The sequence below is a fragment of the Monodelphis domestica genome, chromosome X (genome assembly GCF_027887165.1).
Source record: "Monodelphis domestica isolate mMonDom1 chromosome X, mMonDom1.pri, whole genome shotgun sequence".
NCBI classification, from domain to species: domain Eukaryota; kingdom Metazoa; phylum Chordata; class Mammalia; order Didelphimorphia; family Didelphidae; genus Monodelphis; species Monodelphis domestica.
The window spans coordinates 6,652,086-6,677,605 of NC_077235.1; the positions used below are offsets into that span (position 1 = coordinate 6,652,086).

At 41.5% G+C, this 25,520-nt stretch overlaps 1 protein-coding gene, 1 long non-coding RNA gene and 2 other non-coding genes across 6 annotated transcripts in view; 3 read left to right on the forward strand and 1 right to left on the reverse strand.

Annotated features, from left to right (window-relative positions):
* Window positions 1–25,520, forward strand: part of HTR2C (5-hydroxytryptamine receptor 2C) — a 149,344-nt gene that overhangs the window by 94,477 nt on the left and 29,347 nt on the right. For all 3 annotated transcript variants that reach the window (XM_007507534.3, XM_007507535.3, XM_056809476.1), the window contains one exon: window positions 4,430–4,472. The gene's annotated coding sequence lies outside the window, so the exon portion shown is untranslated. The remainder of the gene's footprint in view (window positions 1–4,429; window positions 4,473–25,520) is intronic.
* LOC103096271 (uncharacterized) overlaps window positions 1–25,520 on the reverse strand; it is a 155,090-nt gene that overhangs the window by 9,246 nt on the left and 120,324 nt on the right. The window lies entirely within an intron of this gene.
* Window positions 3,640–3,698, forward strand: MIR7378 (microRNA mir-7378). The gene has a single exon (NR_127650.1). It is a non-coding gene; the product is annotated as a microRNA mir-7378 (primary transcript).
* On the forward strand, window positions 19,061–19,118 carry MIR12406 (microRNA mir-12406). Its single transcript, NR_163026.1, has one exon. It is a non-coding gene; the product is annotated as a microRNA mir-12406 (primary transcript).

Genomic DNA, 25,520 nt, shown 5'->3' on the forward strand with positions numbered 1-25,520 from the left:
CCATTTCCTTACTGAATTTGTGTTTTTCAAGCAACAAAACTTTTAAAAAACCATGTTCCTATGCAAACCAGGATTAAACGAGGCCACCTTTGTTCTGCTAAGAATCAATTAGCCCATCTACAAATTGATTCTTTAGAGACCACAAGGCTAATTTTTGGTTTCCTCTCCACACCACAGTTGAGAAACTATCTTTGCAAGCGAAATTGAGGTCTTGTGAAAGTTAGGTGTGATATATAGAAAAAGTAGGACCATTTGGCCTTGAGGTAATCCTGGAAATGGCCTAAGGAACTGCCATTTGACTGGTATTTTGGGGGTGACTCTCCATCCCTGATTTCATTTGTGATATGCAAATACATTTTAATTTTATGACCATTAAAATACTTTAGGATATTGCAAAGCTTAACAGACTTTATTGCCCCCATGAGAGCCACTAGGAGGGATTTTTGAATGCTTTGACTGATTCTCTGAACACTGCAAAGACTTGTTAGAGGTTCTAAATAACCACACATTCTGAAAGTTGGTAAATATGACCTTTAGAAAGTCCCCATAATTTCTAAAGCATGAAATAATTAAAACGATGAGGACAATTAGAGTGCCATCATTGTTATTTTCTGATGACCTCAGATGTTAGCCATGAAACCAGAAAGGTTGGATCCCATTCCCTTCCCCTAGTTTGGGTATTGCCAGAGAAGCTCATTTAGGTGATTTTCTAGGCTTAAACTTTGAGGTTGACAACTTCAAGCCCTAAGTGGCTCTCGGTGAAATTCTTGTCATGCTATGCCCTTGCATTGTTCTATTTTCTCCATATTGTTATGACCAGCGATGGCAGACAAGGATGAAGGGGCCGTCTGAATCCGTGTTTTTCATTGTGCCAAATTGTAATTTGACAACTTGAGCTTTGCTAAAAAGTAACTGGGATGTCCCTCTCAAAGACAAAGTATCTTACAAGCTCAAGCAAACAAGGAGCTAAAAAGAAAACATGTGTACAACTCCTGTACTCTCTCACATTGCCCAATATGTCTCAGTCTTCCTCACTTGCATTATTGGTCCAAATGACAGTCAGGGCCATCTTTAAAAAGCCTCTGAAAATATATTTAGCCTTGCCAGCAGTAGAGTGCTTTTTAAGTTGTATAGATAGGAGGATATTAGTCGTAGGTTAGGAGTGATGATGATGGTAGTAGTGGAAATGATAAACATGAAAACTGATTACTTACAATGTATCTTCCCTCTATCTTAGTAAGTCTAGCATGGTGTTTGGTTGAAAGTTGAAACTACGCTGAGTATGATATGGAGGAGGAGGGAAATATATTTTTTCTCAAAGAATCATTTGCCCTCTACCTTCATCCCTGCTGTCAAAGACAACACAACTGTACATAACTTTCAAAGCCAAGTAGGAATAAATAGATTTAAAGAAATGCCAACGGTCATCTGCCAGGAGATTAAGCTTAACTTAGAGGAGAGCTCTCAAGTAACTCCTCCTCTGGGAAGTCTTGCCTGGAAAATACACCCCCATACTGATGGATGTCACTCTGTGGCCATGGGCACATGGCCTCGGTTTCCTCATCAGTTAAATGGGTGCCTATCTAATAGTACCTACCTCACAGGGTTGTTGTGAGAATCAAACAAGGTAATATTTGTAAAGTGCCTTATAAGCCTTAAAACACTAGATAAATGTCAGCTATTATTATTATCATTATTCTTGTTGTTATATCTGCCTGCTCATTTACCTTTTAAGTTCCTTGTGAGCAAGGACCATGATCTATTTTTTGTATCCCTCTTTTTAAAAAAATGTTGGACATGGAGTAGATAACTGAAAATTGTTGGTTGGTTGATTGTTCTGAACACTGTATCTGAACCTGAAGGTTGAAACCACATTGCTTTAAGAATCTGGTACCTAAAACTCCAGAAGTGAGGAACTAAGGAATTGTTGACAGCTAATATTCTAAAGAAGTGCCTTCACCTGTTCTTGGCAAATATAGAACATGCACTTTCTTTTACAGAATGATCCTATAGGACAGTGATGGTGAACCTCTTACAGGGGCAGGTGATGTGAGAAATGTCCTCAGGGTCCCATGGAGACAGGGAGTGGAGTCCCTCTGGCTTTCTAGTAATGAACTCTGTGCTGGGGCACAATATGCATATGCCATAGGTTCACCAACACAGCTATAGGATGTCTCCAAAATCTTAATGCAATTTTAAAGTTTAAGGGACTTTGGAAATACTCTGTAATATGATAAGGTGTAGACACCCATGTTTTGACCAAAGACCTCCCAAAAGTCAGGAAGTAAGCTAAAGTGGTACCTTGTATGGAGTTACTGGTTTCAAAGCTAGAATTAACCCAATTGTACCTAGAAAGTCTTCCTGTTTTGATCTAGTAAATGACCAGAAATTACTTGCCCGAATTTCCTGCCTTGTTTTCATTCAAGGTGGAAAGCATCTTCATTTCTGAACAGGGTTTTAACTTTGGGGGGCTTGTCTACTTTCCAAGTAACATTGAGACCGAAGAGCACTGGATGTGTCTATGTATACAATTTTTCTAAAATTCTGTGTTGCCTTTGATGTAAATATAATTTATGTTTGGTTGGGTCCTTGGATAAAAGAGTTTTTAAAACCAATTCCTTCTTTAATTAGTAGCCACAAGAGGTTCAATTATGTCACATTAGTGTTCAGTACATATCAGAAGCTTGTCTATAGAGATTTCAATTATACAATGCCTGGATTAGAGATTCATAGAATAGTTCTTATGTATTAAACCTGACTGTAAACTCCTCAGCAGTCTTTAGCACAGCAGGGCTGCATACCCCCACCAGTCTTCTCAGGTGACCAGCATGAGACTCCATCAAGGACATGGACTACCCTTAGCAACAAAGAAAAGCCTTTTTCCTAATCCTTTCATTCTGGCCAAATCACTAGTCAGCATTTTTTTTTTTGCAAAAATGTAATTCTAGGATGAACTCTTCTTGTTATACAAAACAAAAAGCTGGGTGGAGGTCCAGGTTCTATGTGAGACAAACTAGGTCAGAGTGGCCATTTAGAATTACCCTTTTGCTGGCCAGTCCCCTCTGATCCTATCTGGGAGGCCCTGGAGAGCCCAGGTCAGAACCTTGAACTCCCCACATTCCCAGTCCTCTTGTGTGAAATTTAAACTGGCCCAGATCTGTTCTCACCTGGAAGATGGGCTGAGAAACTAATCACTGCTAATGTGTTCATTATGAATCTCTACGCAGATAGCACTGGACTGTGTCCTCACCTCTATAAGATGGTGGGAGTTTCAGGCACAATGACAGACTTATGACTGGGAAAGATCTAGCAGTGCCCTTTAAAGGCCACTAATTAGATATCAGTCTCTCTTGACTTTGGGTAAGGATGGCTCCCTTTTTTAAATTATCCTTAGACTAAAGGCTAAAGAAATGGAAGGGACTTTGCCCAGATGTTTGTTAGCATCAAGAGTTGGGACTCGCACTCACATCTGACTCCTGTACCCTGCTTTTCCCACTGCTCTTGAATACTGATAGCCTATGGTCTCACCTTTTACCTTTAAGGGTTGTGTGCTTTATTTCTGAAACTCTAATAATTCTCCTCAGAAGCTTTTCATTTTTTGTGTAGCAGAAGTGATCAGGGTGCCACTGATTGACTGGCGTGGGACATCTTCCATGGAACTGGATATGCACTATAGCCCCTTAGGAGATGTCCCAGTCCAGCAAATCAGCCCTACAACATTGCCAAAATCTTCTGAACATACTGCCTGGTGTATGATGATAAATGCACATCGCTCTCTAGTCATTTCTCTTTAAAAATATCTAACCTGTATACGTTTTCAAATGTTTGTTGAGGGGAGGGGGGAAAGGAACGTGAGTCCTAATCTGTGACTGTATCAGCATAAGGAGCGTCCAGTGTGGAAGCTCCCTCCACTGGTACAGATTCTTAACTCTCTGGAACTTTAGAGTATTAGAACCTCTTGGTGCCTATGGATACTGAGAGGTTCTGTGACTTACCCATCATTGCATAGATGGGCTGTGAAAGAGGCAGGGTTAGAGTCCACGTCATCCCAATTCCAAGGCCAGTCCTCTATCTACTATATCACACTGCCTCTCAAATTGCTAAATATGCATGAAAAATTACAAAGATTCAATAATCCGCAATGACTTTTCATTCTGTATTAGGTTAGAAATTCCTAGCCCATTGTGCACATCCAGGAGTGCATGTAGACTGGTGGATAGAGTGCTGAATTTGGGAGTGGAACCCAAGCTTGGAAATTACTGGGATGACCAAAATTCTTTGTGCACTTGCTCCCGTGCCTTTAAAATCAAAATTAGGTCTGGGGTGGAGGGAGGCATATTGTGAAATGTGGGATAAAAAACCAAAAAAAAATGTCAACACAGATTTGTTTGGAGAAAAAATTGAGACTAACACCATGCCTTTTTCACAGGGTGACTGTGGATGCGCCCAGACCTTTTCTGAAGAGAGCAAAGGTATGTCATTTGGATTTTTTGATATTATCACCAACCACCTTCATCTCCATTTGTAAACATATTCTCCCCACCACCACATTTCCAAAACATGGAATTATGGGACTGAAATCTGGGGTTATTTAAAACAGCCAATACGAGGGGATGAGGTTGAAATTTTTTTTTCTTAATTCCAAAAAACGAAGAGACCTTTTGATATAAGAAGTTTGCTCAAAAATGCTTGCTAAATGCACTTAGTTCCTTTTGGGATTAGTATATCCACACTGGTGAAGATTTATTCTTACTCTGAGATGAATTTCGCCCCAAGGACTGAGTGATTTGGTTAAGGGGTGGGGAGGTTGCCCATGTAGACCTGGCCTTTGCTAAATAGATGAGTCAATTTTGTTAAATGAAGACTCAAATGTCATAGAAGCCACATAACAACAAAGAGGATTTGGGTCAAGAATTTAGATCCATGCTGTATAGACATGGAAGAGGATGAAAGAGCCACTCTTGCTGGTGACTGTAAATAAGTGGATCATATCAAGGCATGGACCATTCTGTATATCAAATGACAAGGACTTTTAGGCTCACTGAGTTATACTGTTAGGTGTAAGTTGACAAAAATGGTGGTGATGAGGGAGGTGTGGAGTATGTCTTATCTCATGCAGTTGGGTTGGGCTTTATGTCTGTTGAGCAAACAGAAGGAAAAGTTGGAAGTGAGCTCCCATGGGTGACGGGACAGCACAGGAGAGAGAGCACTGGTCCTGTAGTCTTAGACTCCCATCCCCAATGCTTCGCACCTATGTGACCTAGAACAAGTCTTTTTAATTTTTCAACTTCACCTCCATGTTTGTCCATTTCCTCACCTGTGAAATGAAAGGATTAGACTAGATAGCCCCTGAGATTCCTCCCACTTCCCCAGCTAGGAGCCCTAGCCCCTAAATCACCAAATCTCAGTGCCCCCAAGCAAACTTCCAAGGCTACAAGTTACAGAGGAGCAGAAGGAGTTTCCACACCAGGCACTTTCTATATTGATGAATCCCAAAACTATTTCCTTAGCTGAGTCACCATACTGAGATTGAGTCAAGTTCTCCCAGTTTTGCCTTTCTCCTGCACATATTGTCATCCTACTAAATCACTTGACAATGATGACAGAAGATCAGTAGTACATAGAGCAGGGAGCGAGACAGGGTAGAAATTGGACCTGTGATTGCTCCAGGGAACTCCCTGGTGCGGAAAGTCCATCTACTAATGCAGGTTATTGCATTCTCTTCAACTTAAAATCTTTAGTTATCTAGAGCACTGGGAAGTAAGTGGTTTGCCTTCAATCACACAGACAGTATGTATCAGGGCAAGAATCTACCCATGCCTTTCTGGCTTCATCAATTGATCAGGCTGTTGATATAATAGCAAAGGGAAAATATTTTCTTGGGGGAGAACTAAAGAAGTTAGTCTAAAGATGCACTTTGAAAAGAGTGAGAGGTTTGTTAAGATAGCCCCCTGCAGACTAAGCATGATCAAGGTGTTTTACAGTGAGTGGTTGATGTAGTTTGGGCTCTGGGCACATACAAAGGCAGGCCCTTTGAGGCGTTAAAAAGGGTGATAACTCAGTCTTAAGATGGTCATAATTTACCGAGTTAGCCAGTTTTGTTGAAAAATAAAATTCCTGCCTGACCAAGAGGGTGTACCTTTGACTCTGGTCAGGGGATTGTGAAGCCAGAGGGTGATGTCCTAAAGTGTCATGGTAGCTGAAAGCTACCCCTCAAAACCCATGCATTCTTCCTTCTTGAATGAATAAATTCCAAATGGCCTCTTGATAATCGTAACTAATACTAGGAGAGAGAGAGTAGGAGTGGGCATTTTGAGGGGCTATTTGCACTAATAATTTGTTGAATTCATTTGTCCTTTAGTATGTTCCTTTACTGAAACTGCCTCATGCCAGATTTTCCTCTTGATCTATCCCCATTAATTCTAATGGCACTTTGGGAGTTAGGAGCTATAAGCTAGAGAAGGAGCATTATGCCTTTTCCCAACATCCTGATTATGCACCCAAATGAATTTAGCAGGGACCAATAGCCAGAACAGAGACTCATTTGTAAAGAAGAAAAATTGGTACTTAAGTTTGTACTATTGAGCCCCTGGCATAGTGGGAATGCTGATGCTTGAGACATTGTTCAGAGGTTGGGTATCTCCAAGTCTCGGGATCATTTCAGTCATTAACCCCAGCCTAACTCATTAGTGGGTTGGACTAACCATGAGAAAAAAGCTTAGGGCAAAACTAAAACAAATTTTATGACTGAGCAACTCCAACTGGTCCCCATAGCTAGACCTATGTCAGCCTTTCCTTTCAGGGGCTGTTACAGATTCCTCCTCAACTGTTCAGGTACCCACCTCTCAGGTAGAGAAGGGATGCCCCAAGCTGCTGCTGCTCTCACCTTCAAAGCAAACTACTTCCAAATTTGTCCATGAAAGAAAATTTTACTCTCTTCTTACCAGGCATTTGGAGGTTGGGGAAAAAAGATGTGACTGAATGCTCTAATTCTTGACATAGTTTTGAATCTTTCTCTTGTCTTGTGTGCTAAATTCAAGGAGAGTCAGCTAATCTGACCTCCAGCACATTTTTTCTGGCCATTTGCATGTCCTTAATGTATGCTGCCAAGAAAGAAAAGGAGCAAATAATAAGGAAAAGGAAGGCTCCAACCTGAATTTTGGTTTCTGAATATGCTTGAGCCCAAGATTAAGCAAGAGATTTGGATTTCTCATATTCTACAAGGGGGACAATCTTAGTTCCCCCTTAATTAAATCATCCTTTGTAAAGCTTTTGAAATATATAGGATCATAAGTTTTCAATCTGGAAAGGATCTTCAGTCATCAAATACAACCCGCTCTTTACAGATAAGGAGCCCGGAGCTATTTTCCTATGGACATATAGCCACCAAGTGTCACACAGTGTTTGAAATTGGGTCTTCCTTGGTGGACTATCGATTATGTCTATAATGACATAATATCATTTTTAGAATGAATTTTGGATAAATATGTAGTAATTATACGTTCAATTTTATGGGGGGAAAAGCTATTTCAGGCTTGTATTTGAAGTGCAAATTTTCCATGATGAACCATGGTGGGAGCCAGCAGCATCTTAGTTCTAGGGCAGAGCAGCTTCTCTAGCCCTCTCCAGATAGTAGCTTCCTCATTAGAAGCACTGTTGATACAACCACCAGCCAGTAATTCTCTGTTGAATATTACGTAATGATCAAGGAATGTTAACTCTAAAACTGAATAGTTAATTCTGTTTCTCTACTCACTGGTATTGTCACATTAAAAGGAAAAATTCAGTCCCAGATGCTTTTCAAAAGGAAGTCTTAAGTTGCATGTGTCACTTCAGAACTTGAGGCATACTTTGGTTATTCATGTGGAATGGTCTCTTGAGCAGTTGGGGCTGAAATTTATTGTGCAAAAACTGTCACTGGATCTAGACATCTGGAGTTGAATATAAAGGAAAGGTCGAAACTTTGTCCAGATAGCTGAAAACTCTTGGTATAGAGGTGGGAAAGGCAGAGAGCCACCATCATTAGCTTGGAACCATTGATGTCAAAAAACTAGTCTGTTTTGTGAGGGCGAATCAGCAGAAGCAGCATTCAAACTTTGGGAATTTAGTTAGATTGGAGCCCAGGACCACTTGTGGGGGCTGCTGTGGAGGAGATTCGTGCTCAGAGAGAGGTGGGACTGGATGGCCCTGGAAGGCCTGACCAGCTCTATGATTCTGATATTCCTTTGCTTTAGGACAAAGGGGTTTTGCTTCTGGCTTTGGTAGAAGGAATAGGAGGCAACCTTAAGCTGAAGGCAAAGATATTGTCATGGAAGTGATTCAGAGGGTTTGGGAACTGAGAAGAAGGCCAGAGAGAGATTCAGAGGGAGAAAGTCTGCTTGTCTTCCAAATAAAGAAAATGTGGATGTGCACGAAATCTCCCAGGAAGGGTCAGAGGAAGAAAGGCCATGGGGGTTGATGACATCCCACTGAGGGTTAGTTACAGAGGCACCACTATTTGTAGATCTCTTTATAAACATAGTGGTCTGCTACCTTCCCGCAACATGCATGAAGGAAAAGTTACCCAGAGTTGTCCAACCTAATGGCTATCACCCCTCCCTATGTAAATCATTACATGGCCAAAAGTGATACCACCAGAAGGAATCTACAAAGCATTGCAAAGGATTCTGGTCAATAATTTGGGTCAAGAAACTAAAGACCAAAGAAGTCCAGGTGGTATTTTCCTCTCTCCTGCTGATCAAAGGGAAGCACTTCAGAAGAGAGAGTCAGATATGGGAAATAAATAGCTGCTTAAAGAGAATGAGTGTTGAGAATGGGGTTGGTATTTGGAATTAAATTCTGTACTAAAGTACAGAAATGTCAGGCTACTGGCTATGAATGGAGCACACGAACAAAGACTCAAGACCCTATACTTGCCTAGAATCTAAACAATTTTAATCAAAAGGGCTTTGGATTGGAAATGAGATGGCGAAAGAAAGCATCCTCTCTGGACATATGTACACTAAAGAGGATAATAGCTAGCATTTATATGTGGTGCTTTGACATCTGTACATTGCCTTGCATGTGAGACTCACAGCAACCCTAAGAGGCTCAGAGAGATGGACTTGCCCATAGGTCATGTAGGGAACTTAGTACTAGAGGTAGAAATTCAATCCAGGTCTTTCTGAATCCAAGATCAGCCTTCTAGCCACTATTCTATGCTGCTGAGATTTACCATACAAATCTTCTCTCTTTGATTTAGCTGGTTTAGCTGGTTGGTTGATTCTGATTTTTTGGAAATCTGTATTTGAGTTGAGTATAGTATCTGGATATTATATTCTAGTGGGCTGTGGAGAGACACTGATAATTTTTTTCCTGTGGCCAGGGAGCAAAAAAAAAGTGGAGAAAAGGTAATAGTAGTGAAGATGTCTTCTTTAATTATGAATGTCTGGAGTTCTTGAAAGGGCCGCTGTTATCAACTTTCTTCACTGCTTCTGCCCTGCTACAATATTTACTTAAGCTCATGCCATTGGTTTCTCTAAGTAGAGTTCTGAGCCTTGTAATCATCCCCATGTGACACTTGAGATTCTACCAGCCTTTTGATAGTTACCTATTCTATTGTGTTTGTCTCTTCTCCAGTGGGACCCTATCCAGAATGTTTCCAATAGTTTCTCCCCTCCCATTATTTTTCTTCATCTTCTTTTTTTTTATGAAGGGGGGGGTTATTTTCTTTTTTCTCCTTATCTACTTTGGCCTGGATCACTCTATTTGAATAAGGTCCCTTCACTTGAAAGTGACAAGCAGCAGCAGCCCTTGGAGAGCCACCTCTCTCTGCTTTGAATTGAAGGTACGTGTATGTAATTGGCTGCTCAATTAGCATTCAGGTGGCTTGGTCATAATGCCTGGCGATGTGTGCGTATTTCTGATCCCAAGGCTCAGTTGTGAAAGCATAATTGACTATTTCAAATGTCTTCATCAAAAATTGATACTGCAAGAGCTCAATGGATAAGAATACTCCCCTAACAAAAGGAGACAAAGTCTAGGGTGTTACTGTTATGAAAATTGGCATTTGGGACAAACAGAGTAAGAAGGAGAGGGGAGGCTAAAGTAGGATGAGAAGATTAAAATATGGCCAGCCAGTGCTGGGCTACCCTTGATTTATAGGATCATAGAAATGAGAACTTGGTGTCAAAGGGGAGGGGTCTATTTAACATCAGCTTTCTAGGACCCAGATCCAGCCTCCCTCTGCCTATGCTTCAACATTAGGAGAAGTAACTGTGGATTTTCCCATGGATGCCTGAGTGTGCCCCATATTTAAGCTTGGTCCAGTATCCTTGACCTAAGGATAGCTTAGCTTGAGTATCCAGTTAAAGGAGATAGTTCAGTGCCTTTTCACTATAGAGAAGGCTTGGATCATGGACTAGCAAAGTGCTAGCTTTGTCCCACTGGGCTAGCAAAGGGGTCCACAATTTGCAGGAGCTTGGTAAGCTGGAGAGTCCTGGCAATGAGAAGTCTTATGATGGTCTGTACTGCTTCTCCCCTAGCAGTAACCAGCCTCATTGCCTTGTTTTGGCTGTAAAATCCAAGTTCTAGCAGGACCTGCTGAACTGGTAAGGCTTCAGGGAGAGGCCTGAAGTTACCTTTCAGGTAACAGACTACATTGTCTATCATCTGAGGGCCATCTTAGCCTAGTTAAGTTCAGGGAAGCTCATCACAAGTTTGGCTATACTGGAATGGGTTTTTTCTCTATCAAATAACTTACAGAGAGCCTTCCAAGATAGGAGCATTAGTGTCTGAGTGGGTTAAGGAGAAAGGCCCCAGAGGGTCGTGATCATAACTTTGAAGGAAAATGGGTATTAGTTGATGTGACCCAGTGGAAAGAATGATAATGGCCAATAGTCAGAGAAGCCAGCTTCTATTCCCAGATCTGGCTCAAAAAAGTCACTTCTCCTGTCTAGACCTTAGTTTCTTCCTCTGAAAAAAAAAGAGGGGGTTGGATTAGATGACCTGTAAGGGCCAGCCCTTCCTAATTTAAAGCCCATGATCTTTACCCATACAACATGGAAGAGGGTCCTACCATCTCACACTCTCGCTTCCTCTTTTTGTGTCCCATAGGCACATGGCTGTCTCCAATTCAATTATTATCTGTTGATGAAAAGAATTTACTCAGCAGGAGAGATAACCACAAATAACTAAGTATAATTTATGAGTGAACATAAACTTCTAATTATCTAAGGAACACTAAAGCTTGCTCTAGGTTACTCTCATTTTCATTCCACAGGAATTAGAAATTCACCATCTAAGCAGCTGCTATGTTAGCTGCTTAATTTACCCTCCTGTTTTTAAATCATGTTGAAGTACCCTATAAACTCTAGGGCCCTTGTTTATCAGCAGTGGAGACAGTAATGCCTTTAATGACAATATGAATTAAGAGCTGGGCAAGAAACCTCAGGAGTTCTCCTTGACTATTTCTGTCCCAGCAAAATAGGCCATGACAACTAGCTTATATTAGGTCCTATTACTATTTTAGCCATAGAGGAGGAAGGTGGTTGTGGGCCCATTGGAAAGAATAGGGGAGGAAGGACCAGTGGGACAAATTCCTCAGGATATCTATCTCAGAAAAAGCTTAGGAAACACAAACAACCTAGCCTTTCTTCCTATAGGACAGAATCATAGATCTAGAACTCATCTCAATCTACTCCTCATTTTACAGATGACCTCTGAGATCCCTTATCACATAGAAAAGGGAACTCAAGCTCAGAGAGGGAAAGAAACTTGTCCCATGTCTAGTAAGTGGCAGTTTGATTCAATGAGTGTTATTTTAAGAACATGGAGAATCTTGATTTTCTCATGGAGGGTACTCTCTTCACTAACACAGATCATTTTGCAAATGGGGAAACTAAAGGTCCAAGTGATCAAGTGATTTGTCTAAGATTACACAGCCAGTACTTAGAATTGGAACTTCAACCCAAGTCCAGGGTTCTTTCCAACACTCCAACTTAGAGTCCAAGCAACAGATTGAGAATGTCCATCTAGAATAGAAAAGGAGACTGCAATGGATGTCCAGAGGATGTTTTAAGGAATCTTGAATGGAGGCACAAGAGTCTTACAGATGATAAACTGTTTGGCAGAAAAGCATGACAAATATGGTCTCACTGACCAATGCAATATTTGTTATGCCCTGATCCCAGAGGGCTTGGAAAATGGACAGTCCCTCTGTATCCTTCCTTTAGGATTCACCCATTTTCCTGACTCAGAACATCTACAGGTCATCTACTTGTCCATTTCTAGGTCTTAACAGCAAGACTCATTACTAGAAAGCCTAAATGTTTAGCAGAAGTTCATTTGAGGATTTGGGATGGGGTGATTAAAGTTATGAAGTATCAGGAGCCTCCAGCTTCCATGAGCAATGGTGTTTCAATTGAAAGTCGATTCCCAAATTTTGGTTCCTTTTGAAACCAATTGCTTGGAAGTTTGATTCTAATAGAGCAATTTCTGATTTTTCTAAGTTGGGTTATTCTTCCCCAAGATCCAGAAAACAGTCAAGCTTAGTTGGTCCTTAAAATCCAGGTTGAAGGGGCAGCTGGGTGGCTCAATGGATTGAGAGCCAGGCCTAGAGACAGGAGGTCCTGGGTTCAAGTCTGGCCTCAGACACTTCCCAGCTGGGTGACCCTGGGCAAGTCACTTGACCCTCATTGCCTAACCCTTACCACTCTTCTGCCCTGGAGCCACTATATAGTATTGATTCTAAGACAGAAGGTGAGGGTTTTTTAAAATCCGGGTTGAGTCTGTAACCGTTTTGTAAATAGATGCAGAAACATTTCAGAGGCACATTGAGGTTTTCCTAAAGTCAAATCAATTCTAAAGTAAGAGAAAGCAATGACTTGGGTTTCTTTTAAAGCACAGTTAACATCTAAAGCGTACTGCTGGGAAATTGAATTATTTCCCTCTAAGCTTTCTTGTCTTACATGACTTTTATTTTGTAATATAAAGTGTTGCCAGGCGACTTTGGTAGCTCCATCAATAAAAGCACTTGCTGATCAGTTGCCCACCCATTACAGACAGGCAGATGTGACATAAGAATAACTGGAATTATTGAACTATTGTTCCTTCATTTATAACACTCAGGGTGCTCTGTTAGGAATTGAGAATTCCATGATCTAAAAGTGGTCCGTTCACAGCATGTTGGTAGATAGATGGATAGACTTATTGATTGATAGACAGAGACAGAGAAACAGACAGAGAGATGGATACATAGACCGATTGATAGATAAATGGATAGACAGGCAGAGGGATGGATATATGGGTAGACAGAGAGTGAGAAAGGAAGAAAGAAAAAAAGAAAGAAAGAAAGAAAGAGAGAGAGAGAAAGAAAAGAAAATACTTTTTTCTTTTCTTTTCTTTCTTTCCCTAAGCTAAGTTGGCAACAATAGCTTCTATGGTGCATTCCATTCTTTCAACCAATGGGGGTTTCATCAGAATTTAGAACATTCTATACTTATTGTAAGGTTAAAATCTTTATTTTGTTCTCCCAGAAAAATGACATGAACACACACACACACATACACAACTTTCTCAAGTATGGACAGTCCTCTCGCCGATGCCAACTGCCAAATCTAATACAAATGAGAGGAGAAAGGACTTAATTCAGGCCACCTTTGAATTGAACATGCTACGCTGAGCTCCAGTATCTCTGGAGCATCATGGTAAAGTAGAGAGGGAAACAGGAGCACATCTTGGCTCCGTGGCCCTGGGCAGGTCAACTCAATTCTTAGTGCCTCTAGGGAACTTGCGAAGACTGTAGATTACAGATGAATTGTGTCTAAACCCTTTTTGAGACTGATGAGCCTAGCTCTGTGATCTGAAGGTACCCACATTTTGTGGAGTCTGTTTAATGCATCTGACAATGGAATTTGCATAAGGGTCAATGGCATTGGAACTAGCAAAGACTCCTGGGAGCCCCAAGCATAAGGTGGGCTGTGGACTTCAGTGTCATTTCCCCCAAAATATTCCTAAGAACTGCCCAGATAGAGTTTGCAAAAAGGAAACATTTGAGCTCCAACTTAATGAATCATGTCCCTGGCAAGGGCAGCTATTTCCCAAGCTCAGACAAATGACATCAGTCTGCTGGAGGTGAGGAGGGCTGCCTTCAGGACCTTCCTTCAGTTAAACCTCCCAAATATATTCCCAAAATGTATCTATTTTGCCGAGGCCAAGGGAGGAAGCTTTAGACCCAGGCCCTTGTTGCTCGAAGTACCCTAGCAGCCATCTGGTCCAGCCCCCTAGTTTCATAGAGGAGAGTACTGAAGCCTCAAACAGCAAAGAGATCTGCCTAAGGTCGCAGTGAGAGGGGACAGAACCAATATTTCAACCCAAGATCTCTGGCTCCAGGTCACAACCCCCCAATCCTACCTGAAGGTTCACACATGGTTCTTTGTATGCACGATCCTATTTGAACCCTTTAAGATAGGTACAATTCTGATGCCCAGAGAAGTGAATTGAGTAGGCCTTGGGAATTAGGTGGCTGAGCCTTCTAGAATGGAGTTGATTTGCCTAGGGTGATCCAGCCTGGAAATATGAAAAGCAGGATTTGAACCCAACTCTTCAAGTCCAGCACTCCCTCCATTGTCTCTGCCATAACACTGACTTTCTCTTCTGAAGCCTGATTTGTAACATTTTCTTTGGAGCATTTTACCCAAATCAAAGGAATTTTACTTGGCTCAGTTTGACTTACAGACAACAGGGCTGACTTCCATGCTATCCTCCAATGATAATGATGTTGATACAAGTGTGCCAGGGCTCCCATGGTGAGAAATCTGTCAGAGATACCACAAAGCTTTCAGCCTGCCTTCTCAACCTTTCAAATGACTGGCATGGCTGTTGTCACTATTGAGGGTGATGGTATTGTGACCCTTCCTCCACATGCCCATTCCTTAGAGCCATCACTTCATTAGATAGAACAAAATAAAATACTTGGAGGCAACGACCATGGCTCCTTTCCAAATGGGGATAATAGTAGACAGCAGATACTTGAGGGACAGAGGAAGTGAGAGAGGGGGACTTGGAGACAGAGAGAAAAGGCAGAAGGTGCAGAGGGAGAGGAAAGAGAGACAGAGAAGTGGAAAGGAAAAAGACAGACAGAGTCAACTGAGGGATAGAAAAAAGAAAAGAGACAGAAAGAGAGGACAGAAAAAGGGAAGGAGAATTGATAGAGACGGGAGAAGAGAGAGAGACAGAAACAGACACAGAATCAAGGGAAGGGATAGCAAAAGGGAGAGGGGGCAGAGGAGAGAGAGAGAAGGGAAGAGGAGGGACAGATAAAGAAGAGACAGAAGGCAGAGGAGGAGAGGAAAAAGAAAGAGAGAAGGGGAGGGATAGAGGAAGTGAAAGAGGAGGAGATGGAGAGAGAGAGAAAAGGAGAGGAAGGGGAGAAGAAAAGAGAGGCAGAGACAGACTGCTGAGGACTTCTCCTGCAGGCTAATCTGCTCATTGAGAATGAAGAATGAAACTCACCCAAACATATCTCATCACTGTTTATTTTTAAAACTCCTAGAATGAAAAGGTCACCACTGACTCATAGGCCTCTGAATCAGAAAAGCACTTCAGGTCCTATTAGATCCACGACTCATTAAAACAGAAAAGGAAAGAAAAATTCCAAGGCCTTTCAGTTCTATTAGGGAGAATTATTGAAGTGGGAGAAAGGAGTACAGTGGTCAGTTATATTTAGCTTCTTCTATGGGAAGGAAAAAACACATCCTAATGTAGATCAGGGAGGAGGAAACTGTCACTGCCTCCCACTGGCACTATTAAGCCAATATTTCAATTGCATTGTAGCCCCTGGTTCAAAGCCTTCCCCACAACTTCTGGTAAAGCCAATATCTAGCTTTTTCATGGGAAATGCTTTATTGACGTTTGAGAGATTGGATTGGTTGGCAGAAAGCAACTGACAGTGAGAGGCTACCAGAAAGCAAGTGAGGTAGAGTTCCTGGGAAGGCAGAAATCAGCTACCTCGGGCCACCGTATTAAGGCTTCCAGCTGGCCACCAAGGGAGTCCAGGGGAAATCACAGCAATACCTTGCTGCTGCCCCAAAGGGGTCAATGACAGCTTGCAAGATGAAAACACAATCTGGGGCTGGGTAATGAATTTGGAGACAAAATAAGAAGGAAGAAATTGATTTTGCTAAATTAATGAAATGATCCTCTTCATGCTCTCCCTTTAGTCACATTTTTGCAGTCCCATGATTATTTTTAATGCATTTGAGGACATTGCTGTTAAGTTCATTAGATTTGTATTCAATTAGACTAAACCAGAGAGATTTGGCCAAGAATGCTCAAGGCATTTGAAGTTTGGGAAAACAAGCCTAGTTGGCATCTCCTTTTCCCTTGCTCAAATACTTCTTAGGACACCATTTTCTGCCATGATCTTCTTCCATAGGGACGGGGGCTGCAGTGAATGAGGAAGTTAGGGAAGGTTTGGCATTGCCAAGAGTCATGAATTCCATCACTTCCTATTACAGAACGGGCTGTACTGGAAGTTTGAAAGGAAGTCGGTCAGAGTTCTAGTGGGGCAAGGAAGAGGCCTAAGAGAAAGGGAACCCTGATGATGTCCTCCCAAACTTAGCGAAGCTGGCCTTTACATGGCAAGCACCCCTCCCTCCTGCTTTAGCATGACTTGGCAGAGCTTGACTCTATTGGCCTGGCTTTGGAGATCACACTCGCCTTCATGTCTCAGTGGGACTTGATTAGAGGGAGCTGGTCTGACACAAGTCAGAGTGGAGGAAGGCTATTTGTAATATGGGGGTATGAGATAAGACAGAAAAACCATTTGCAGCAGCCGCAGCCTTCTGCATTTTTTAGCCTACCAGTCTTTATTCACACTTAACTCCCATGCCTTATGGCAGTAAGTCTCAGAAGTCTGAAAAAACACTAGTTTGAAGTTGTTTTTGAGTTTAATTAATACTGCATCGCCCACAGCCTCTTCTTTGCAGTCTGGCCTAATTCCTCCCAAAGCATCAGACCCGTGTCCCTCTGATGAGAATCACTGAGTTAACAAAATGTGACAGTAATTCCCTCCCCCCAAAAGACTGCTATCTGAAGGTTTGCAGATTACTTTAAATACACTATTTTTCTTGACCCGGGTGGCAATCTGAGGAGGAAGATATTACAGGTATCATTTCCCCCCATTTAAAGATGAGGAAAATAGGCCCAGAGACGTTAAGAAGTGTGACCAGGCTCGGTCTGTGTGAGAAAAAAGGAGGAGGGATGGGATGCAAATGTAGGGCACCATTCTGACTCTCAAATACAATGCATGTGCCCTCATCTGTTCATCTGGATCCCTCAGTCCTCAGCAACTACATAGCAGCCACTTGAGAAGTGCCTGATTGAACTGAAATCAGGTTTGGAGCAATGGAGATATATTATACTGTGGGGCTGAGGGGGGAGGATGGTAGCAGCCTCATGGGGTTTTGTTGTAGAGAAAGATGTTTGGTTACATGGTCCATAAGTAAATTGGGGGCAAAGGAGAAGCTAAATAGAATTAACTGCCTCAGTGGCCAAAAAGAAGGTTGCGGTCCCTTTTGATGAAGCAAGCCATGGTTAATTACTAGTTCTAAAGCCATTGCTAATAACCAAGTACTTTCCTAATTGTTGTGCCAAGAATGAAAGCTAAAGAAATAATCACAAGAAGAAAATTCTGCATAAGATTAGTTGGTAGGTTAAATTCTGTGAGGATTAAAAGCACTTCATTAGGTAAGTAATATATGCAAATTGGCCAGAAGCATTCAAAAACACAGTATTCCATAAAAAGACATGTTAATGGGATCTCAGGCTATAACAACTATTGATAATTGCTTCAAAAAACAAAAAAACCCTGCATCTCCTGGTATTACATGAGCCCCATCCTTAGATTTGACAGTTAGACCCCAAGCCATTCTTGGACAGGTCTGCCAGTCTTGCTCCCTCATGGGCCATATTCCATCAGTGTATGGCATGGAAGAAGGAGCCAGAGAGAGTAGTCTGTTGGTGCCTTCTGTGCAGAGGAGCTCAGAGTTGCCTACAGCAAATGCCCTGGCTCCTACTCCTACTAGGAGAGAACTTGACCCAGTCCCCCAGAAACAGCACGCTAACATCTTGGGGGAGAGTTGTCATGGAGAAGCAGTGACTTGCATCTAGTTGTTATGCTTGGTTCTAAGTCAGAAATTTCGCATGAGATGAAGTATGGGCATGAGCTCAGGAAGATCTGAGTTCCAGTCCCACCTCTGATACAGGTGTGAGCCTGAGCAAGTGATTTCATTTCAACACCTGCCAATTCTTCCCCATTAAGAGGATAGAAGACACTCAGTTTGATGTATAGTTCGTCAGTGGGAAGGGCAGACAGAAGTCAGGACTTGTGCATCCTCTGGAGCAGATACTGAGTGTCTCAGCTCACTTGGCATTCCAACACTGTGCCACACAACACAGATAAATATCCTCCAAGCTATTCTTTGTAATGCATATCTCTAGATAAATCATAAATAGAATAGGCAAAGTGTACAGAGGGAAAGATAGAACTATTACATTAGGCCTGTTCTCAAGTACATAATTTTCATTGTATTAAAGCACCTACTCAGCCCTTTCCTCTAAGTTATGTCCAATACACAATGGATTACGGGCAATTTTCACTTAATGTTTACATATTAGGACTTAATGGGAAAATCAGACTTGTGCTGAGTTCTCCAGAGAAGAACATTTTTTGTGCCTGATTTTTTTGATGTGCCTGATTGGGAGTAGTTAATCTGTGGCCTTGCTGACCCTTCTGGCTAAGAGGATGGCCAGAAGATTCAAGTTCCCACAAGGAGGGAACTGGAGGTACCAGTTTGGAGCAGCATTAGCCACTCCAAGGGAGCAGAACAGTATTGTTCCAGCCAGACCAGACAGATGGGAGCCAGAGGCATTTTTGAAGGACCATGGACAGGTCCCTCTCCTTTCTGACCACTTGGGGTTGTTCCATCACCCCCATCCAAGCAACAGAAATCTCAGAATCTTAAAGGACCCATGCATGTGCCTAAACTTACTGAGCTGAGAACTTTCCTTGTTCACCCACTGAGCTTCCAATTTGGTTGGAAGATATGATTGTACTTTTCAACAGATAGGGCGCTCATTTGGTGAGGGGAGCATTTCCCCAGGAGTCCCTGATAAGGTTCTAGTGCCATCATGGGAAGGTGAGATGTTCTTCTCAGAACACTCATCCTCAGTGGTCAATCACTGCCAAGGAGAGAGTCGAGGAGGCCTAGAAGGAAGGGTCCCGAAGATAACAAGGCTGTTTATTCCCACAGGAGACTCTAGGAAGGTTTGCAATTCCAATCTTGGAGATCCTTCTTAATGTTTCTGTGCCAAAGTATGGTGGGGGCCCTTGTGTATTGGATATTGGATTTCCTTTCATCCTTTTCTGTGTCTGTACATTACGCAGTTGAACCAAGAGCATCTCTTAGCCAGGATGGCAACCTTTTTGTATGTTTTGTAGTACCCATTAGACCTGGCTGAGAGATGTTCTTGGCTGAACTACGTAATGTACAGACACAGATACTCTGTGCTAAGATCAGCTCCTCAGCAGAAGAAATCAACATGAGAAATAAGGTAATTTTCTAAACTACATGTCGATATAGCAGGAGTCTATTATGGCCGTTATTATTTTCCTCATTACTCTCATGATAATGTTAGCTAGACCTCATCTCTGACAAGCCAAAAGACTGTAAAAGCCAGATGTTATTTGCAGATCTTAGATTCAAGTAATCTTCTTAAGACTGTCGGGGCAAGAGTCAGGCATGGGGCAGGATGATCATTCTCACCAAAGTGCCACCTGACTCCTGAAATTATATTGTTCTTTAGAGAGGGAAGGTATGTTTTGGAATGCATCTCTGTTTTCTATTCAGAAACCAGGTGTGTACTATCAGGAGACTCCCCATTTGTTTGGCTTGGGAAAAATTTTAAAGCGTTATTTTTATTTAGCAGTATCTCCTCTTTTTCTTGGACCAGTTATTTCTTGGAAGAAGGAGATTTTTTTTCCTTTCTAAAAAGAAAACAGACAGATAATTTCTACTTTCATCAGACTATTTAAAAACACCCCAAGAATAAGTGTGAATGCTTTTCTGGCATATAAAGTATTACAGCTTTTTTTGTAAAAATACCAAATTTACAAAAATGGGAACGGAGGTGGGAGGATTGGATTTGTCTTCACTATGGTACTCTGAATATGTGACTTTGTACCACAAAGGGACCAAAGCCAGTTACCTTTGTAAAAATAACTCTGATATAAATGAATTTGCTATTTTTAAAATTGAGTTCAAAATAGCACAACTTGTCCAACATCACTCCTGTGCAGCTCTCATTTCTATGCTAATGAAGTGACCAGTGACCGGATGTGCCTCATCCAAAAAGTGAGTGAATTGTTATATGTGTCATCAGCACTAGGTTTGCTCAGACTCCTCGACCTGGCTGGGTGGCCTTGCTAAATGAGATAACTAACCATTCTGAGTTGCTTTAATCAGTGATATAAAGTATTACCTTAAACAGGATTTAGAGGAAGAGGTCATAGGTTCAAATTCCAACTCTGTCAAATTCCAACTTCATACTTTTGTGACCTTGGGAAAGTCCGTTCTGTTCTCTAGGCCTAAGTTTCCTTCTCTGAAAAATGAAGGGAGTTGGACTTCTGAAGTCCCCTCCAGTTCCAAATCTGCGTGCTTCTATGAATGGGAAACAAATCCATCTCATAACTTCTACTAAACCCACTGTTTGTCCACAAAGGTCATGCCATAATGGTTCTAGCTAGTTAGTGCTTTAAAAATGGTTGTGGGATGGCTCAATGCATAATATGCAGAGATTTTGATTAGATGGCCTTGGACCTGGGTGAGGGATATTTTATTTTAAATATTAAATAATGCAGTCTTTTGCTGTGCATTAAGCTTTTATTAATTAAGCATGGATTAGTGGACTAGTTAGAAAACCAAATGCAATAATTTTGCTTAGCTTGAGACAAGGCATTTAGCCTTTTATTAATGTTTTCTAAATTCCTGGTCTGATTAATCATCTATGGACAAAAGTTGTTTTGTACTGCTATTTCCTGAGTACATATTATATCATTTGTCTTGATCAGATGTCTCCTAAGCAATATGTCAATGACTTACTTGCTAGTCAAAGTTTTGAAGATCTAGTCATTTCCAAGGGCAACCAAGGCTTACAATTGCCTTGTTGGAGAGGCTGGAGGATGCCTGTGTGATGAGTGATGATTAAACCATTGACTTGGGTCTGAAGATGTTGATTTGGTAGATGCAGTCTAAGTGGAATCAACCAAACTGGATTGGCCAGTGAAGCTAATCCCAGAATTATTCTCGCCTATTTGGACTACTTCAATAGTCCAATGCCATTAAGCTATCTATACTCCTTCACAGCAGCTTCTTTTTCCAAATATAAGAATGGCAAGATCACACACACACAGAGATCGATTGATTGATTTTCAGAGTTACCTTTCAAGAACTTTATCTCCTATTCTAAAGTGGGCTTAGAGTATGTTGCCTCATCAGTGTATAGGTTGTCTAGTACAAATTATTGAGATTAAGCCCTGGGCAAGCACTAATTTTCTAGTCCTTTGTCTCCTTTAACATCCAAAATGTAACTCTCTATTAAAGTAGCTGTGCTTAAACAGCAAACAAATGAGGCTAAATGGAGTGCAGCCTCATAAAAAAGCAAAAGCCCAAAGTACATTTTGCAACTTTTCTCATTAAATCCTAATTGTGCTCTAACAATCTAAATCTGAATATCCCTAGTTTTGCTTAGAATACTTTCTATATGTTTTTCCTTTGCAGAGTGAAAGGATCAATAGTGCAATTAAGTTCCTCCCCAGCTTCCACCCAGGTTATTAGAACATCTTGGCATCTAAAACCCTTGTAGTTTGCCCAGGTGTTCCCTTCTAAGGATTTTGCTCCTATAGAATCAAACCATTACCTACTCTCCTAGGTTAGCCTAGGATGTCCCTGGACATAGCTTTAACTCACCACCAGCTTCGGCCCTAACCTGTTTTTTTATCAAAGTTCCTCAGAGTTCCTTGCTGACAGGAACAACATAAGATTTAGTCTTTTCATGAGAGGAGTCAAAGAACCCGAAATTTCACTTTGACCAATATCACTAGCATATTCGTTTGATGCTCACCTCATCATAATTGGCGAAGAACAAAACAGACTACGTTGCAGGATAGTGGAAAGATCTTTCTTTTGTTGTGGTCGTCTTGGGGGACATAGCAGAAGTTGTAGTTTCCTTCCATCTGGGCTTGGTTTTGTGTGCGAGAGACTTACATTGTTAAAATTCCTCCCTTAAGAAAATGAGTGTACTTGTGTCAGAGCCAGATATTTGAAAATCAGGGCCTTAGAGGAGATTCTTGTGAATTCTAAGGATTAGGCTCATCATTTAAAGCATCCAGAACTCTTCTCACTGGGGATTTCAAAGTTCCTTTGCATAATTTGTATGTACTCCACTAACTTGGCATGTGTTAGGGAAGATGAAAATGAAGATTAAGTCTAAATCATACTGGGAAAGGAACAAGATTCAAAAAACTTTGGGGAACTGTTACATACTAAATGAAATATCAAGATCAGAAAGGATCATAGCCTAAAAAAAGAAATGATTTGGGGAAAAGTAACCAATTTATAGTGAACTGGGGATCTCTGGTTTTGAGAAATAATGAGGCTGCTTGTCATCTCCCTGCCAACAATAATTATAATTGCTGAAATTTCTATTCTGCAATAAAGTATGCAAAGGACTTTACATACATAATCATATTTGATCTCATCTGATCCTTCCAACAACCTTGTTTGGTAGGTGGCATTTTGATCCCCATTTTCCATACAAGAGAACTGAGGCTCTGAAGTGTGACATGACTTTCCCAGGGTCACACTGCCAACCTAAGGAATCCCTAGCTCCAAGTCTACTGGTCTCTTCTAGCCCTTACAAGTAGAAGGAAGCAGAGTCTTAAATCTGCCAAAGCTCCACAGATGCTTTTCAGCAACATTCTACAGCTACAGTTCAAGAGAGAGGAGGGACATCTTTCCCCTCAGGAATGTACCACCTCCATGTAAATGCAGAGTCCAGTTACTGAGGGTGACTGACCCTGGGTCAAAAATGGAGAAACCCAGGCACTTTCCCTGAAGAGCCTAGAAATAGAGTGGCTCTCCTCTGATGGCCATATGGGCTGTCTCTGCAGGACAGTAGTAGGCTTTCAGGACCTTGGTCAGCAGTAGCTATGGAACAGCTAGTCTTTCTCTTCACCAATGCCTGGAAAAGGGGGAGGTACCAGTGTTCTAACCTATTTTAGGCAGCCATTCCTTCCTTGGACAAGGGACATGTGCCATAGAAGGATGGACTGGTTTGATTTTTCCCACCTCATTGTTTGAGTTTTGTTATTTTTTTTTCCTTTCCCATCTTAGGAAACGCTAAGCTCATTGAAACCCATGTAGCAGACTTAAATGAAGAAACCTCCAGATGTCTCTTTGTCCATTTTCTGGTTGCTCTAATTGTCTTTCACTTTTTCTGGTCTGAGAATGGTTTCCTTTGGTTCAGTTCAACTTGTGTCCTCTGCTACAGGGAAAATATGAACCTGAACTAAGATATCAGCTCCCTGCTGTGATCCTCTGAAGCTTTATGCATCTCTATGATGTTCTTGCATTACATCCTGTAGTGAAAGGATATGAGGTTTCTGGTCCCCAAATAACTGGACATATGTTAAGTGATGAAATACTAGTGTTGGAACATTGCTGCCTTAAACAGTCTTTTAATTAACAAATTCATGAAGACAGGGCACTTATTGCCTTGACCTTCTAATTTATTTAATTAACGATAGCATCTCTTTTCTTGAGCAGCTTTTCCAGTCCCTAGTTCCTCTTTCTGTAAAAGAGGTCCTGATTTGATTAGCACAGGTCTCTTTGAGGATAGTTATGTGCATTAAGCAAGTCTTAAAATATTCAACTAAATCCCATTTTGCTTCCTAAAGAGCATATGATTCCAGCTGCTATCTCTACCTGGAAATGTAAGGCATATATTAACAGCTGAGAAAAGCATCATTTCCATAAAGTAGTATCAGGCCTGCAGGTTACATCTAGCTGGCTAGGAAAAAAACCTGCCTAGTTAAATGCAAAATGTAAACAAATCTCTGTAGTATAAGAGAGCAGCCATCTTCATCACCAGCAAGGGCCATGTATACCAAGAGAGCAGCTGAGAGTGCTGATATGCATAGTGAGTGCTATTGCTTCTGGGGTTAGCAAATTCTCTTTCATTAAATTTTTGATGCTGAAGGTTTCACAGTAGTGGGCAAGTCATAGCAAAGGCAAAAAAAAAAAACCTAAGACTCCAGGAGAGAAAATGGGAAGATTGCTAGGAATAGGTCAGTTATGAATCTCTTATCCCAATGGTAGCTTTAGCAACCCCTAACAGGGAACTGAAAATCTACAATGGGCGGTGTTTCATAGGCATTGAGGACAGGAAATGGGAAATGCCATCTCTTGATTACATCATTTTTTCATAAAATAGAAAGTGCATCCAAAACCCAGAGAGAATTGTTTCCATGCAGACCCAGCAATTATCCAGAGAGGAGACTGGGAAGAAAGAGAAGCCAGGATCCCCAATGAAAAGCACCTCAATTTAACCAAGTTCTAAAAGTGAGTCTCTGATAGGCACTTAAGATGAAGCGGAAGCACTGGGCCTTAGTAATTCATTATGGGGTATATTTCTATACTGCCAGTAGTTAAAAGGATAAGAGTCTCCAGAGGAAGTTAAAAAAAAACCTGGATAGGGCAGCTAGTCCCAGATGGTGATGTTTGCTTAAATGCCACCCCAAGGACCCTAGATTTATCCTAAAGGCAATCCTAAAGGGAATACCAATAGTTCTTGAGCCTTATCAGATTTGTGCCTTAAGCAGATGACTTTAGCAGCTGAGTGGAAGATGGATTGGAGATGGGAGATACAGGAAGCAGAAAGACCAACTAGGAGGTGACTATAATAGTCCAGGAGAGAAATGAAGAGAGACTGATCTGTGGCTCCATGGGTGGAGAGAAGGGGACACTGTTCATGGGAAAAGAAATAACAAGATTTGGCAGCAAATTGGCTCAATAGATGGGATTAGGGAAAGGGAAGATGAGGATAATGCAGATTGCAAACCTGGGAGACTGGTGCTGCCTTAAATGGTAACAGGGAACTTCAAGAGGTGGAAAAAATAATGAACTCAATTTTGAACATATTGAGATGACCAGTGGGCAGTTGGTGCTTCAGGACAAGCTCAGAAGATAGGTTAGGACTGGATATATAGAACTGGGAATTCTCTGACTAGAGAGCTCATGAGATCACCAAGTGAGAAGGTACAGAGCCTTGTGGAACACTCATAGTTCGTGTGTGTGACCTGAATGATGAATAAGTGAAGGAGACTGAGAAAAGAACAATGAGCTATTTAGGAAGAGAACCAGGAGAGAGGAGTGCCTTGAAAACCTGGAGAGGAAAGAATATTCAAGAAGAGAGAGCGATCA